Below are 15,814 nucleotides of genomic sequence, written 5' to 3' on the forward strand. Positions count from 1 at the left end.
CCTCTCAAACCTTAATCGGGCTCGGATGGGACGCAGCATTCGCTACGTATCTGCAGTCTGCGGAGCACATGATGGGGCGCACGTTCATGTGCATGCACTCGCCCGTGAACGCCGATTTAAGCGTTCGCGTGTAAAGTACGAACAAGGAGAAAACCCAAGGCAAGGAACACGTCAACGAAGGCTAACGCTTGAAAGCGCCGCCGCAGACGACAGCACGCGTATTACTACGCGTCTGTTCTCGCGGTGACCACTCAGCGTACAACACGAAAGGGTCCGCATGGCAAGAACGCGTTTGCATGTCTTTTGTATACGTCCGCTTCTTACGCGGCAGTTCCTTCTTTCTCGTTCGGTATACCCTCGGCGGGTTTCTCGCTTCTCAGAAAAGAGCATTCACGTACTCCATATTCGCCCAGACGCACACGTCACGCGCTCGTATAAGCACGCGGGTCTGGGGCGAGGCAGGGCGCCATATATCTCTTCTGCCAGCGTGCTTTATGAAATCCGTTCCCTCCGTTGCATATACACCCGGCTTGCTCTGTACGGGGATTCGTTTTTGCTCCGAATGTTCTGGTGCGCACAGAGCCGTGCCTTCATCGGGCACGTTATTCCGCGGGCACGTAATACGTCTGCGCGGCGTCGCGTGAGCGCGCGCGCAGTGGTACAGAAATCGGACGCGCGCGGCGCTCGCGTCTGAGCTGCGGCGCGGCCCATTAAAGCAGCGCTTATATACCTCGGCCCTTCAGTGAAGACCCATGCAGGACGACGAGCGCGCCCCGTGGTGCGGATGGTGTATTATAATGACCAGGCTCACAAAGGAAGCGTCAAGCTGCTGTTTGCGCTCGCGTTGTGGCTCGGCCCGTGATTTCATTTAGACGCAGTGCGGGTGCGCGTGCACTAGTTTGGCTCTGGATTAGGCTGGAGAAGCGGTTTGCCGATTCATAAGCGAGGCAGAAGAGGAGGCCCGCAATACAACGATGCTGCTCTTTAGACGACGGCGTGGGCGGCCGACGGGATCCGGATATGCAAATTGGGGAGCGGCTTCACCGGCGCCCACAGCTAATTGGGCCGGCACGCCCGAAGAGAGAGAGAGAGATGCGTACTCGGCCTGAGCGCGCGCGCCGCGCATGCTCTCTTCATTTATATATATGTACTGCCCAATAGTGCTCGGGCGATTGCTTCTGACTACTCGCCTTTCGGGCTATACACTCGACACGACAAGTGCCGCGCGCGGGTGCGTCCTTGCGGGCCCTGTGCGCACTTTTCTTTGTTTACCAGGGGGGGGGGGGGGTGAATTCGTGCTAGCGACGCGCTGCATAAAGCGTGAAAGCCGCACCTCTTTTCCTGGAAAGGGTTTCGTATAAGTGAAGCAGAAGACGATCGAGGCAAGTGAACCAGACGACGATTCGTTCTTATGCCTCTTAAACGTGAGGGTGTTAGCCACGGGGACTACCAAACACCCTTTTTACAGTCTTGAAGTTGTAGAAGTCTTTAGTGCGGTAAAGTCAACCGGGCTCAGCCTGTTGAACCTCCCCGCCTTTCCCTTATAATTTCTCTCTGAATCTGTCAGAGGAAGGACATACCAGACCACCTCATATATATAGTGTGGACGCAAGGCCGAGACAGCACTGCAAGGAAACCACACGGCATCATGCGGGAGTCCGAGAACATGTGTACACCGCAGGCATTCCCGCAGAATTCTACCCCCCCCCCCCCCAGCACCGTTTTTCAAGGCGAAAGCCTTAGATGATTGATGACGTCATAATGACGGAACAAATCGCCAAAATTTGTGACGTGACCATGACGTCATCACATGAGATCGTCGCAAAGGTAGGCCGATCGCGGAGGCAGTGCAAAACCGGGTGATGTGCAGAAGGCTTGCAATGCCTCTGTTCCTGGAGGCTATACAGAACCACGTTAGGGGTTTAGGGGTATAACCCTTTCGGATGGGTGCGGGGGAAGATCAATACATCGACTGCATGAGAAGAAAAAGTTGGCTTTCGCCTTCAAGCCGTCTTAGGCGAATTCATAAGAGACCTGTGATATTTAACAGCGAAGCTGTTAAGCACGGCATAAAAACGGCTGTTCCCCGCAAGAAACCTCGCCGCGCCGTTGCCTAGCAGCCGACGACGCCACAGCTGCGCACCACCTGGGTTTAAGGTCGCGAAGCCACGCATGCGCCGAGGAGCAGCCACCGCCAAGCCACGCCCACCGACGGAGACAGTCCGCGCAGCCGCCGCCCCGAGTTTGCCCGACGTGGCGCGCAGGGTTGTAGCCAAGGGTTGGGGGGGGAGGGTTCAACCCCCCCCCCCAAATTTTTCAATTTTGCTTGCATATATATACATGCACATATACAAACACACGCACGAACATACATAACGTATGGTTGAACCCCCCCCCCCCCCCGAAAAAAATGTCTGGCTACGCCCCTGGTGGCGCGAGCCGAGTACAAGCGACGAAAGGCCCGCGCTTCTACAGGGGATGCCACAGCCAGGTTTGCACGTGAGTTTCTGGCTCTGGAGTTTGGACATTCTTGCAAGGTCTGTGACAGGATGTGATTCTACTTCACTCTGTCTACGAAAAAAAAAAAACCTAACATCGGCCTAGAAGGCCACGTCAAGCCCCTAACATCGACCAGCTTCCCTGTTTCTTAAGCTTTACATGGCTAGTGTAAACGTCTTAACTTTTTAAAAAAATCTCAATCTATTTTTATTAGACAGTAATGCAATTACAAAGTAACGAAAGAAGGTAAATTTTAAGGGCTCGTTTTTCTTCGTTAGACACCATACTAATGAGAACTAACAGACAATAATGCCAAGGAACGTATATAGGATGTTATTTGTACAGAACTAACATCCCATATAATTTTCTTAGCATTATTGTCTGTTAGTTCTGATTAATTGCAAAGTATACAGAAGGAAGTCCCAAGATAAAAACTGTTAAGGGGATCTCGCAAAAGCATACTTGTATAAATATTTCTTGAAGATATGATTAGCAACTAAGGTGTGTAAAAAACAGCAGGAGAATAGAAATCGACATAACCTAAGTAAACAAGACATCATTTCACCCTATAGGAAGAAGACGAGACACTGCAGAAAAGGGCTATAAAACACTATACGCCGGTTCCCAAAAAAGCTCGCCAGAGAAGCCACCATCTGGAGAAGGCTTCAAACTGGACATGCCTCCACAGGATATTACTGCATGCCATGTATCCCAACATATATCCAGCAAGTCCAAGACACTGCCAACACTGTGCCGCGTGGTGCGTGATTGAAAGGAACAAACCATAACTCCTCAATGCCCGCCACTAAACGAACACCTATATGGACAGGCCTTGCTAATGCGTCCCGACCCCAACGACCAGCTAGTCCTGGTACCCGGGCAAAACAAACAGCAGAGGAGCTTGGTTGCCTGTATTGAGGATTACTATTATTTGATGTGCATGCACAAACACATCAGGCAGGCCCGTAGCCAGGAACTTTTTTCCGGGGAGAGAACAAGCTAGTAAGAGGGACCTGGAGGAGCCTGCTTAAGCCATCGGGAAGAAAGAATATATATAGACGAAATGAAGATAAGAGAAATGAGAGAGGAAAGAAAACAGGAAAGTAAACGAAGAACGCAGACAGCGAAAAAAATAAGGATCTGTACGATCGACTGAGAGGAGAAAGAAGGGGCCCTGTGACTTTTCCTTCTCCGGAGTATTGCTGACCAACCTCACTCTAATAAAAAGGAGTCCCTTGACCCTTTCTTGCTACATATGTGACTCTCCCGTGTGTAACGTTCTTGAGAGGGACACGTTGACTCTCTTTTGGAGATGCGCGCTCCCACGCCTCTCCTAAAGCGAGTCAACGTGTCCCTCTAAAGGGCGTTATACACGTGAGAGTCACATATGTATCGAGAAAGGGTCAAGGGACTCCTCTTTTTCTTAGAATGCTTGACTGCGAGGTGCTGCCTTCCCCATAATTTGTTTTTACAATTTTGCTGTTTCTATGCAAAAAAAGTATTACGGCCGCATGTTACTTATTGTCATGTTAATGTGAGCACTGATAGTCCGCATACAACTAGACAAAAAAGAGAAAAAAAATCTCCCAGTATTACGGTAGTGAGGAATATCAGTTTATGCTTATTTTTTTATTTTTTCCTACTTCGAGTCGTTGGTACGTTTCGCAGGGAGGAGGAACAATTACCAATGTATGCATTTGTGACTGACTTTTGGGACAAGCGATATATGATGGATGAGTTCATCTAAGGAGGTAGTCTATGAGAGAGTCATTGGTAGTGCGGAATCAGAGAATTTGACCTTTACGGAATGATTAGATGTGGCCAGTGCGCCTGTTGAACAAATATAAGGAGCTTGTCTGTGAGAAATTTCGCGAAAAATATTGTGAAAAAAGCAGAATCTAGAGGCTGCTTACATCGTCATGCGAATTTCCTCAGGTGCATGGTTGTTTTATAAGTTGCGATAAGGGTTGATATCGATGAAACGTGCACTGCGGTGCTGAAGAGACGCGCAAAAGTTTGTTTTTATCTGTGCTTCGAACGATTAAGTTTCACACAACTTAATCCCCCCCCCCCCCCCCCCCCCCCAACCCCAAAGGAGAATCCTGCGCACGCCTATGAATGGGAGCAGAAGGTAACTGTACTCTCCATTCGGCCACGCTAAAAGTTGGGACGGGTGATAAAACGATAGTCATTGACCCCAGGACGTTGGTGTCGAAGTTCGTCACTTTTGCTGTGAACATGAAGCGATCGCACATAGGAAGTCTTCTCGTTGTATCGCGTCAAGCGCGAGATCTTGCTGACACGCGTGCAGCTGTGCGCCGTTGTCATCGTCGCACCGTGTGCGTCGTGGTCGAGGATGCGCACGCGCATTTTTCATCGCCGTCTTCTCTCCCGTCGCGCGCGTTGGTCGTGCTCGTCGTGTATCGTCATCGTCGCGTCGGTGTGCCATGCCGCAGCCGTCAACGAAATGCGAGCAAAGCCGCACGCCCCTCCCATGCGGCTCGCCGTGACGAGGAAGAGGAGGAGGTCGCAGCGGTCGCGCCTTCATCTTTCTCCGCCCACCACGGCGGGCGGCCTCCCTGAGGTGGAGCCACCGGCGCAGGCGCACACGCGGCCGCTCTCTCCTCACACTCCGGAGCGCCGGACCACTACGTCACGGCTCCCATGAGCAGCGGCGCGCAACAGCTATGGCGGATTCCATCGGCGGCCCCGTCGCCGCTCGCCGAGCACTCTGACGAGGTAAACCACCTCCCCACCTCTCGCTTCCTCTGCTTCTTTTGTGTTTGCACGTCCGCGCCGGAGGTTATGCAACGCAACCGCCGCTGCACGACCCGGGGCCCGAGCCCCACCTCGCGTCTTTTCCGCGCGCGCTCATTTCGCGCATGCGCGAGCGCTTGCTCCTGCTGCTAAGGGAGCAACACGTGTCCGTAGCTTTCTCGTCGTCGACGGGCCGTGTTTTTCTTCGGCGTGCGCGTGGAAGGCAGTCGCGGAAAACACGTTCGTCCGCTGCGGCCGAAGACTCTGGCTGCCTTCGTGTGCGCTGCGTTCACTGCTGCTTGTTGTGCTGAGACGTTGGCGTCTGAGCGGATTTCGCGTATTCCTATTTCGACGGTCTCGTTGGCTTGTCCGGCGGTCGCACGGTTTCACGATCTCACTAGGACGTTCTACGGCTGTCCTTTCTTTCAACGGATGGAAGGTGTCCGCGAAGTAGCTGCTGTTCGATGCGCACTGCGACGTGGTCCTACACCGAAAGATGGGCCTGCCAGCTAGTGTTTCGGTTTTGACGTTCGACTGAGTTGGGGAGAGAGAGGTTCGATGGTTGTACGGGGGAGAGGAGGTTCGTCTGCACGATCCCCCTCGGCGCGTGCTTGGGATGATCACGTTTCGTTGCTTCTCGTCGTCCCTCATTGATTGCCCGTGCTCACATCGGTGGCTCACGCGCGCAGCATCCGTGGGCGCTCCGCCCTTTTCTGCTTTGTAATTATTTGATCACCCCCCTTGATAAGAGCGCCGCCGTGACGTGACTGCCGAGGTTTTGAACGCCTCGTGCGTATGTGCGTACTTCTCGCCTTTCGGAGCTTCTGTTTGACGCATTGGAGATATGATATAGCCACTGTTCAGATACACGTCGATGTGTGTGTGTGTGTGTGTGTGTGTGTGTGTGTGTGTGTGTGTGTGTGTGTGTGTGTGCGTGCGTGCGTGCGTGCGTGTGTGTGTGTGTGTGTGTGTGTGTGTGTGTGTGTGTGTAGCGCCGAAGTAAATATAATAATGATCTTTCTTGCCTTAATACAGCAGTGTGCCGCGCTAACAACTTGTTGCCAGCCTTGACACGTAACCTCTGCGTTGTTAAAGAAGCTGAATTTACAGCTGAACCATATATTGTACGAAGATTTTCGTTAAAAAGCTGTCCATAATTGGCGTTCAGCCACCTCCGTTATTACAATAACCTACAATATCACAATAGCGCTTGTGTTACCTCCTCCCGGTTAGTCTTCATATTGATGCGCATTCTCGCACTCCGGAGTCAATAGTATCATGTCCTCTCCAATGATTCGTAAGCATTAATTCTTTGGATCGCTGTAGGCCCAGCTCGAAATTTCGCCCAGCTCTTTGTTTACTCATGTCGTCGATAGACAACTCACTCTTTTGGCAGTCGACTGGTTTGTGACCATCGCAGCTATGCATGTTTGTGACATTGGATGACACAACTGTTTATTCACTTTCACCGAGAGATGTTGGCGATAAAACGGCGAGGACCTGCTGAAAACTCAGTGATAATGCGGTAGCTCGGCTGACGCGTTTGACGGATATATACTTGGCGCGGGTCGCTCCTTTTGCATGTAAATTATTTCTGCAGATAACGATGAAAGCGGGGGGTCAATAAAGAAACACACTATATGCTCGAAGCTTCTTATCAGGTGCCATTTCTTATTTCGCGCGTTGATTCACAGCGGTAGCATGCTTAGCTAAACGCTCAGTGTGGGGACTGCAGGACGTCAAATGGGAATAAATTAGTTACCACTGTATCCTTGAGCTGCTTGATCGTTTTCATAGCATAGACACGCGTTTTCAAATCTCCACTTGGAGGGATCCGGACACAAAGGCATGCGGAGCGTGCATAAAGGAATGGCAGCCACATTATGTTAGCCTTTTTCTGTGATGAGTAGTGGTCATGTTCAAGCATGTAGTGACTGCCTTGTTGGGTTGTTTTATCAGTTCCCAAAACAACACTGAGATTATGAGAGGCGGGCTCAGGATCGGTTTTGACTATATACTTCTTGACTCTAGCCTAAATATATAATTAAGCCAGCAATTGCAAGACTGCTATCAAACTGTGGCCACCGCGGCCGGTAATCCGATAAGCAAGTTCGTGCTTAGTAGCATGCAGTGTGCCGTCTATAGCTGTACCGCCGGGGTTACTTTTGTGGCTTCTTTATCAAATGAAGCGAGGCGTGCAAACACTGACGCAAGAGGAGAAAATAGGACAACACAAACGCCGTTCTTGTTGTCTTCTTCTCTCCTCTTGTGCGCGTGTCAGCACGCGTTAGCTTTTGTTCTGATGCATCCTTACCAACTAGCTCAGCTTTCTGTAGTTCTAGTTGTGATAGCGCGAGCACGCGATCAGCAAGCACCAACTACAGCCAAACAACAGTTCTCCTGTCGTTTTGTTTTTGTGGCGCGTCTGTGTAAGTTCGATGCGAGAAACTGTGGCGTGATCACGCTGTATACGACATGGCATGACGCGGATGTCGTCATTTTTTCTGTTCTTATTCCATATGCAGTGTTCATCCGCATAAGAGATTGTTGCGATCACGTCTTTCGCTTTCTGAAGTGCCGCGTCGAGGTAACAGTTCCGAGGTTCAGTAAGGAACGAGGAAAGGACAATGGATCAAGGGCCCGTATTCTTTGTTAGGTTAGATAAAATCTAATGAAGCCAGGGAAGGTACAGTGGTTTCTTTTAACAGTGCTTTAGTAATTAAAAGAAAGTAGAGTGGACGAAAAGACAACTTGCCACAACTTTCGCATAACGCGCCCGATGAACAACAGGGGCGGTCGTCTTCCTGTATACTTTTATCTGGTGCTTCCGTGCATATAAATATAAATATATATATATATATATATATATATATATATATATATATATATATATATATATATATTTGTATATTGTAAAGAAGACAGCGGCGCTCGGGCACGGGCGCGAGATCGGCTGGGGCGAAGAAAGAGAACGACGAAGCTAGGAGAATATTGTACCAGATACAGACTTTATTACTGCATCTAGATTCCGAAAATACGCATTACATCAGGATTCCATGAAAGCAAGATTACCACAGCAAGAATATGGTCACCTTTCTTTTCCTTGGAACAATAAATGGTGTCCCTCTCGTAAATTGGAGGTGTCCCTTACTAAACTTCGATGCCGTATTCCTCCTCTAAATTTTTATTTACACAGGGCTGGTCTGATTCCGTCCCCTCTTTGCTTTTTATGTCAAGAGCCTGAAAACATTGATCACTTTTTAATACATTGCCGTCGTTTCTCTAGTCACAGGAAAAAACATTTCGAATATTTATTCAGAAATTTGAACATTCCTCTAGATTCTGCAAATATTCTTTCCCTTGGGGCGTCTTCTCTGGGCCACAGCAACAGGAACGTTTGCATAGCTGTCTGCGAATTTCTTCGAGACACAAGAAGAGTTCCTTATTAAGTTATTTCCTATTGCAATTTGGTATTTTATAATTCTTTTCTCTAATTGATTATTTTCGATATTACGGTTCTTTTCTCATTCTATTGGCACATAACCCAAATATTCTTATTTTATTTTCAATACTCGCTTGTAGTCCAATTAATTCAATTACTTTTGCCTAAATTTTAAATTTCCATGTAATGTTTACCGCCGGTTTCATGGCCAATCCCCCTTTGTGGGTAAGAGCCACTAGAAGAGGATCAAGCAAGCAAGCAAACAGCCGGCCTAGCGAACAGGCGTTGTGTCTATTTCTCTCGTCATTACAATGGCGCAGTCGTCAAACACGGAGCCTTAAGGCAGAAACCGCCTGTGCTCGTCTGTCTTCGGCTTTGCGGAGCCGCCAGTCAAGGGACGCCCTCCACGCTTCCTAGGGCATGGAAACCGCAAGCCTGCCACCGCAGGAAGCACAGTTCGGCGGGGACGGCGTCCAAGCCTCCTCGACACCCGCTTACCTGCCGGCGCTGCAAGCACCGTCCGGGGAAGGCGTCCAGGCCTCCTCGGCGACTCGACGGTATTCTACCGGTGATGCCATTCATCGTGTTGACCACGCTTCCCTGGTTGAGGACATCGCCATGCTGATTGCTGCGACGAAAACATATTCCGCGGCCGCAGCCAATGGTTCTCCAGGTGGCTCACCCGACGATGCTACGAGGATCATCTGCGCAGCCACGCGCTTGTCCGAACAGCTTCACAGCTTGGCGCCTTCAAACTGTGGGTTCTCAACCGCCGCCGTGAGTACCGGAGGCCCCGTATTCTCCACGGCCATCGCCCCTGGCTACTCGGGCTCCTCGCTCAACCTTCCCACGGACGTCATGCGGACGACATCCTTGCTTCTCCAGGAACTAGGCCGTTTCGCCGCGAGAGCCTCCAGACCTTTTCAGTCCACATTACCATCAGCGGTTGCATCGGAACTACCGGAGTTCTGAGGATTCCAGGATAATGCCGTCCTGTGGGTCAAAACAGTAAACGACCTCGCCGCCTGCCATGCCTGGCCAGACCATCAGAAATGGCTGGTGGCCATCGACCACCTTCGTGATGCTGCCAAGGCATGGCACAACTACGAAGGCGTCAAGCAACAATCCTGGACGGAATGGTGCGCCAGGTTTACTTATGTATTTCGCCCGCTTTTCGATTCCTCCGACCCTATCTCTGCCGACCCAGACTCTACCGCGGATGGGAACTCTGCGACACACCACCACGACGGTGCCGCTCGGGCGTCCACCAACCTGCCCTCCTTCAGAGATGAAGCTCACCACCACCGTAGAGCGGCCTGCGTTGGCACTCCTCATTCGACTCAGGTAGAGAATGGGCCCCCAGTTGCGCCTTTGCTGCAGGTGCACGTGCAGATGCCAGCTCGTGTCGTGCCTGACACGCCACCAGAACTGGGAGAGCCTATGTCAACCATAAACACGCTCACAGACTCATCGGAGCCGCTTCCACAGATTCGACAGCAGTCGTTCGCACTCGATCACCTTCCACCGAGCGAGAAGGGCCTCCCGGGCAAGCTTAAGGAAGCTGCCGACTTGCTAATTCCACTGCCCGTTGATGTACCATCAACTACTCGTAAGAAGCCTGCGATGGACTCCACAGCCAGGTCACCCGGTGTGCCGCCTGGACACCTCCAGCAGTGCCGGACGATGTTGAAGAAGAGGAAAATGAGCGATGAGCATCCTAATACTAACGTGGAGGTTGTATCTGCGGAAAAGGACTTCTCCGTTTTCCCAATGCCACTGCCACTGAAACTTCGTTTTGCTGACGAAGGTCGTGACCGTCCTCCCGGAGTTGACAATGATGCGAATGTGACCGGCGTCCTCAAAGAAGCGCCTTCTTCGAGCATGCCGCATCCGCCGCTTACTCCGCGACACAGCCTGAGTCGACTGCCTGATGTATGGCTGGCACCTGCCCACAAAAAGTCGCTTCGTGGCCGAGGCCAACTTCTGCGATGCAACCAGTCTCGCCCTCCACATGCCCTTTCGGCAGATCCCCAAACCGAATCGCAGTATGGCCGAAACCTGCGGCCACAACGAGGCAGCCAAAGTCGACCACCGGAGTCTTCGGCAATTCTGCAAGACACGTCGTGGCGTGCAAAAGAGCGACCACCCAGGTACAGCCAGTACCGCCCGCCAGAGACGTTTTCACTTCAGCGTCTAGGGCCTGTGGGCCTGCGACTACCAGCGCTGCACAGCCAATGTCGTCCACCCGAAACCATTTCTGCAGCTCGCCATGTAATTTCGCAGCGTGGCCGAGTGTAAAGAAGACAGCGGCGCTCGGGCACGGGCGCGAGATCGGCTGGGGCGAAGAAAGAGAACGACGAAGCTAGGAGAATAGAACAGCCGGCCTAGCGAACAGGCGTTGTGTCTATTTCTCTCGTCATTACAATATATATATATATATATATATATATATATATATATATATATATATATATATATATATATATATATATATATATATATATATATATATATTATGAAGAGTCTGTCTTCGGTTGCCGTAAAATAATTAGGAAAAGGTATACGCTTCTAAAAAACTGTTTATTTGTCGACGTTTCGATCGGACACCGATCTTCATCAAGATCGGTCTCGGATCGAAACGTCGAAAAATAAACAGTTTTTTAGAAGCGTATACCTTTTCATATATATATATATATATATATATATATATATATATATATATATATATATATATATATATATATATATATATATATATATATATATATATATATATATATATATATATATATATATAAAGAATCTCACGTTTTTTTAAGTGCTCGGAATACACAGCGGTATTGCACAGGCTTGTACATGCTGATAGGCTGGTTGCAGTAATGGCATTTGCATTATTCAATACCGGGATCGCAAGATTTGATTGTGGCATTAAATGGCAATGGCATTCGAAGTTATGGCAATAATGAACGCAGTCTGATTGCCTACGTCAGTGGGAGCAATGAGCCTATGTTCATTCTTAGAATAAATTTTCAATAAGTCTTTGTTTTCATTTACTCTCTTATGACAGAATAAATTGCGCTACGTATAGGCTTTAATGTGTATCTTTCATGCCACGGGGACAAAAAATTGACAGGATAGCTGTAGCGTTTCGAGAGGTTTCTGTAGTCTAACTTTTCCATGTAATGGCCGGAACCTTTTTAGAGAGACCGCATCTGACTATTTGGGGTTAAGAATGTCACTTTTTTTTAATGTTCAGGTTTATGTTTCTGACAACCGGAATTCGTTTGTTTAATTGAGTTTATTTGCTATATTTACCATTTTGCCATTTGTGTGTATGCGCTATTTTTCTCTATGTAACAACATTGATTCTTAAAAACGGCCGGAAGTGGAAGATGGAAGCTGCGATGAAGAAAATCCGTAGACAGGGGGTGGGTGCACGAGCCGACGTTTCGACAAGTGGACTGGTCTTCTTCAAGGCCTTGAAGAAGACAAGTCCACTTGTCGAAACGTTGGCTCGAGCACCCACCCCCTGTTTACGGATTTTTTTCAACATTGATTCTTGATATTTGAACTTCATCATAAGTTAATTAATTGTTCTTTGTTTGTACTTGTGTTTGTTTGTTCTTTTACTTATGTTCGATGCTCTTTCGTACACCTCTTCATGTACTATTAATTACTGAGGGCCCCGCTGCAGATCTTGACTTTAAGACCCACGCCTGTATATTATCTGCATGTAATTCAAAGTACGCAAAGAATAATAAAACAAACGTGAAAGGACCCATACTCGGAAATGCAGTTCACGCGTCTGTCCATATACCACATGGCTTATCGTACGCGTAAGACCGCTGAGAAATATTCTATATATTATTTAGTTTTCTCGCCTGCATTGACTTTGGTTTGTGATAAGCACCAAGGTCAGGCACGCGTTGTTGTGGTTGTGTATCGCATTCCGCTGTCTTGCTGTAAATGTTACAAATGGATCAGTGGGGATGACGAATCAATTAACGCTTGAGAAGCATAGAACGGATGCACGTGCCTATGAGTCTATGACGTTTTCTTTATTGAAATGATGAATAGGAAAGGTTGGTGCCATTATGGTGGCACTGGCTACTGCTTCTCGCTTACAGACAAAATATCTAGTAAAAAAATAATAATAAGGGCACGATGTGCTATACAGCCGAGCATAAGTTGTGCAAATAAAGTACAATCGAACACCACATGAAAGTTCAAATAGGTAAAATAAGTTCACATGTAGACATGCAAAGTCAGATAATATGTATCGCTTGACACAGAGGAAAACGCACTAAGACAAATAATTACAAATAACATTCAACACACGATCATAAAATTATACATTTGCTTTCAGTATGACGAGGAGGGCAACAAAATCGAGTACGTTAACATTTCCCTAAAATATTTGATTCTTCAAGAAACGTCTTGAAGGCGACAAACGCTCTTTTCTGAAGGTCTGTGGTTGGCCATGGACCTAGTATTTTCTTTACAGTGAACGGTCTTCTATCTAAACGCAACAAGCTTGCTCGTAATACCTTCCGTGGTGAATCATAGTTTTGACACCCAAGGAGAGATGATGTACATCGGCTGGGTGGCCGCAAGAACGCTCGGGACTATACACACACGTTTCATCTTGTATAGGACGTCTCCCCCCCCCTCTCTCTCTTTTTCCTGCTTTCACCTTTTTATTATTCGCAATCCTTCCTCCTTTCCTTCTCCCGTTCTCAGCCACTCCCTATCGAAAGAGACTGGAGAGTATATTTGCACATAAACATCTCGGCATAACGTGGTCTGAGCAGAAGCGTCAGTTTGACCGAAATACAATGTTACTGTTCTCGTGTCACTGGGAGCCTAGTGACCTACGTCGTACCGCTTCGAGGTTATCAGTGATTTTGCCACCCTCACTATACTGCCAGAACCGTGGTCGAAAGCGACGTACCGCTCTTCCAATGGCGTCACACGTGACGTTTATGTTCATATCACGTGATCCCGAGTTGTTGAAGCCCAAATAGATAGATGGCTTGCACTGACATCACTGAAACAGCCACGTTGGAGCACCAGCATGGTGGGACGCGCACTTTGTTATGTCCCGTTAGCGTTTTCAGTACATTGCATGCTGATTCCTTCGTTATTCGTGCAAAGATGCCCAATAACCTTCCAGCGACGTCGTTATTACACAAGTGCTTTTTTTGCACCCTCCTGCCGACGCCTATATATGTTACTTAATTCAAATAATTGCAGTGACCCATGTGAAAGTTATAGGCGTAACGTAACATTTATCTCCGTGTTCTCTCGCAGGTGAGTCCTTAATCTTCTGCAGCGATTCGGTTCCGCGGGTGATGCAGCGGTGACGCGTGCGAAGTTTCGCACATTGCGATATGCGTCATCGATTGTGTGCGCCGCCGGGTGCTGATGTCTGTCATTCCTCTTGGCCCCGTGATGTCTGGATATTTAGGTTTTTTTACGCATCTTTGGTTCATCCCGTTCCATGGTAAGTGCATCAGTAAATCAATTGCACGATAGCTCGAGCTGCATAATTGTTTAATAGCACTTTCCTGCCTGTCTATCACGTGATGCGCCGTCATTTATAACGCGATCAGTGGCAGGTTCTGCACTTGCGCCGTTTGGTCCGAAAAACACCAGTGTTATGTGCCGTAAGTCTGTAATAAAAGCAGTTCGCGGCACAAATGATATACTAACGCTTACGATTCCGGCTGACGATGCTATAGCTGCCGTATACGTATAGCTCGGCTACGATAGCAATGTGATATGATAGCCGTTCTGTACGATATCGTGCCCGTGTCGTCTTTATGACGTGAGCGGTAAAATGCTCTGCATACACGGTACAATGAAAAGCAATGACGACTAGAAAATATGTGCACCGCATGACAAATCATGCCAGCCATCGATGCGATTGCAGTTATCGCCTGCATAACCTATTGTTAATAAGCCGGAGTCCGAGCGCTTTACCGTTTGCACTTACCAACGATAAGACATGTGCACGCGTTAGTCTATGATGTTACGAAACGATATGGCGATGAGTCGAATGGCCTTATATTGCCAAATACCTTTACACATTCACATCAACTGTGGTCTGACATTCCGCCTATACGCTCAGATTTTTTTTTTCAAGCAGAACTTGGGTGACCTGTCTTCATACGTGAAGAAGAGGGAAAAAGGCCGGTAGATGTTTTAAGTGCATTTATGTCAGCAACAAGATAAAAAAAATAGCTGTCATGCTACTGTGTAATCGCTAAATAAGCTTCAAGTATATTTTCCAGACTCGCCCTATTGCGGTGACGCGAGTGACCAGCGGCCACGTGTTTCCTTGCCAGTTAGATCCTGCGTTCTGTAGAAGTTGACCAATTTAACCAAGCTAAAATGAAACAATGAATGACATTAACAAGATAAGCGTATGTATTAGTTGAACTGTCTAGGGCATCGTGGAGGTGCATCTTATTGCTGGTCCATAGATAGATAGTTAACTTTATTCGGCAATGGAGGCGAAAAATAGGCAACGACAAGAGACGGCTCGATCTCTTTTGTAGTTTCCACATTAGCTTGCCGTGACAAAACTCATTTCGACTGTGCCTGCTCCCGTCCAGTTCATAGACTATCGACAGAGCGAATATCTTGTAAGTAAACGATAGGCAGGTCAACCAAAAAATGTTGTCACACATTTTTAAAACGCGCCACATATATTTTCCGTCGAATGAACGACAATACAGTTTTGAATGAACACTTAAACGCTAATAAGAAATATATATATGTATAAATTAGAGCTGCGTTAGTAATTAACTTTCTTGAACTCAAAAGCAGTCAACATGCTGTTGCGAGAAGCGACTATTATGTGTTTGGAAATTTAGATGTGACGCAAGAACAAAACGGCGGATGGTGACGCCACCCTAAAGTTCCCGTACGACGAGCTCGCCGTGACGTCATGCATTCTTACGGCCTGTGTTTTATTGATAATGATGGAATGCACAGAACCATGAAAGAGCCAAAGGAACATCGTAAAAACGTTTGAAGTACTGTGCAGCCACAATGTCACTACGGAAACATTTTTAAATTTGCGACGTCACGCTGGCGTACCGGTGTTCTCAA

General features: G+C 48.1%; 1 protein-coding gene across 3 annotated transcripts in view; it reads left to right on the top strand.

Annotated features, from left to right (window-relative positions):
* Positions 1-15,814, top strand: part of LOC119373214 (protein trachealess) — a 380,134-nt gene that overhangs the window by 183,135 nt on the left and 181,185 nt on the right. The window contains exon 1 of one of the 3 annotated variants that reach the window (XM_049410907.1): positions 4,759-5,238. The exons of the other annotated variants lie outside the window; for them this stretch is intronic. The gene's annotated coding sequence lies outside the window, so the exon portion shown is untranslated. Of the gene's footprint in view, positions 1-4,758; positions 5,239-15,814 lie in introns of those variants that run through there. 3 annotated transcript variants of the gene reach the window in all.

The sequence above is a fragment of the Rhipicephalus sanguineus genome, chromosome 11, assembly GCF_013339695.2.
Source record: "Rhipicephalus sanguineus isolate Rsan-2018 chromosome 11, BIME_Rsan_1.4, whole genome shotgun sequence".
NCBI lineage: Eukaryota > Metazoa > Arthropoda > Arachnida > Ixodida > Ixodidae > Rhipicephalus > Rhipicephalus sanguineus.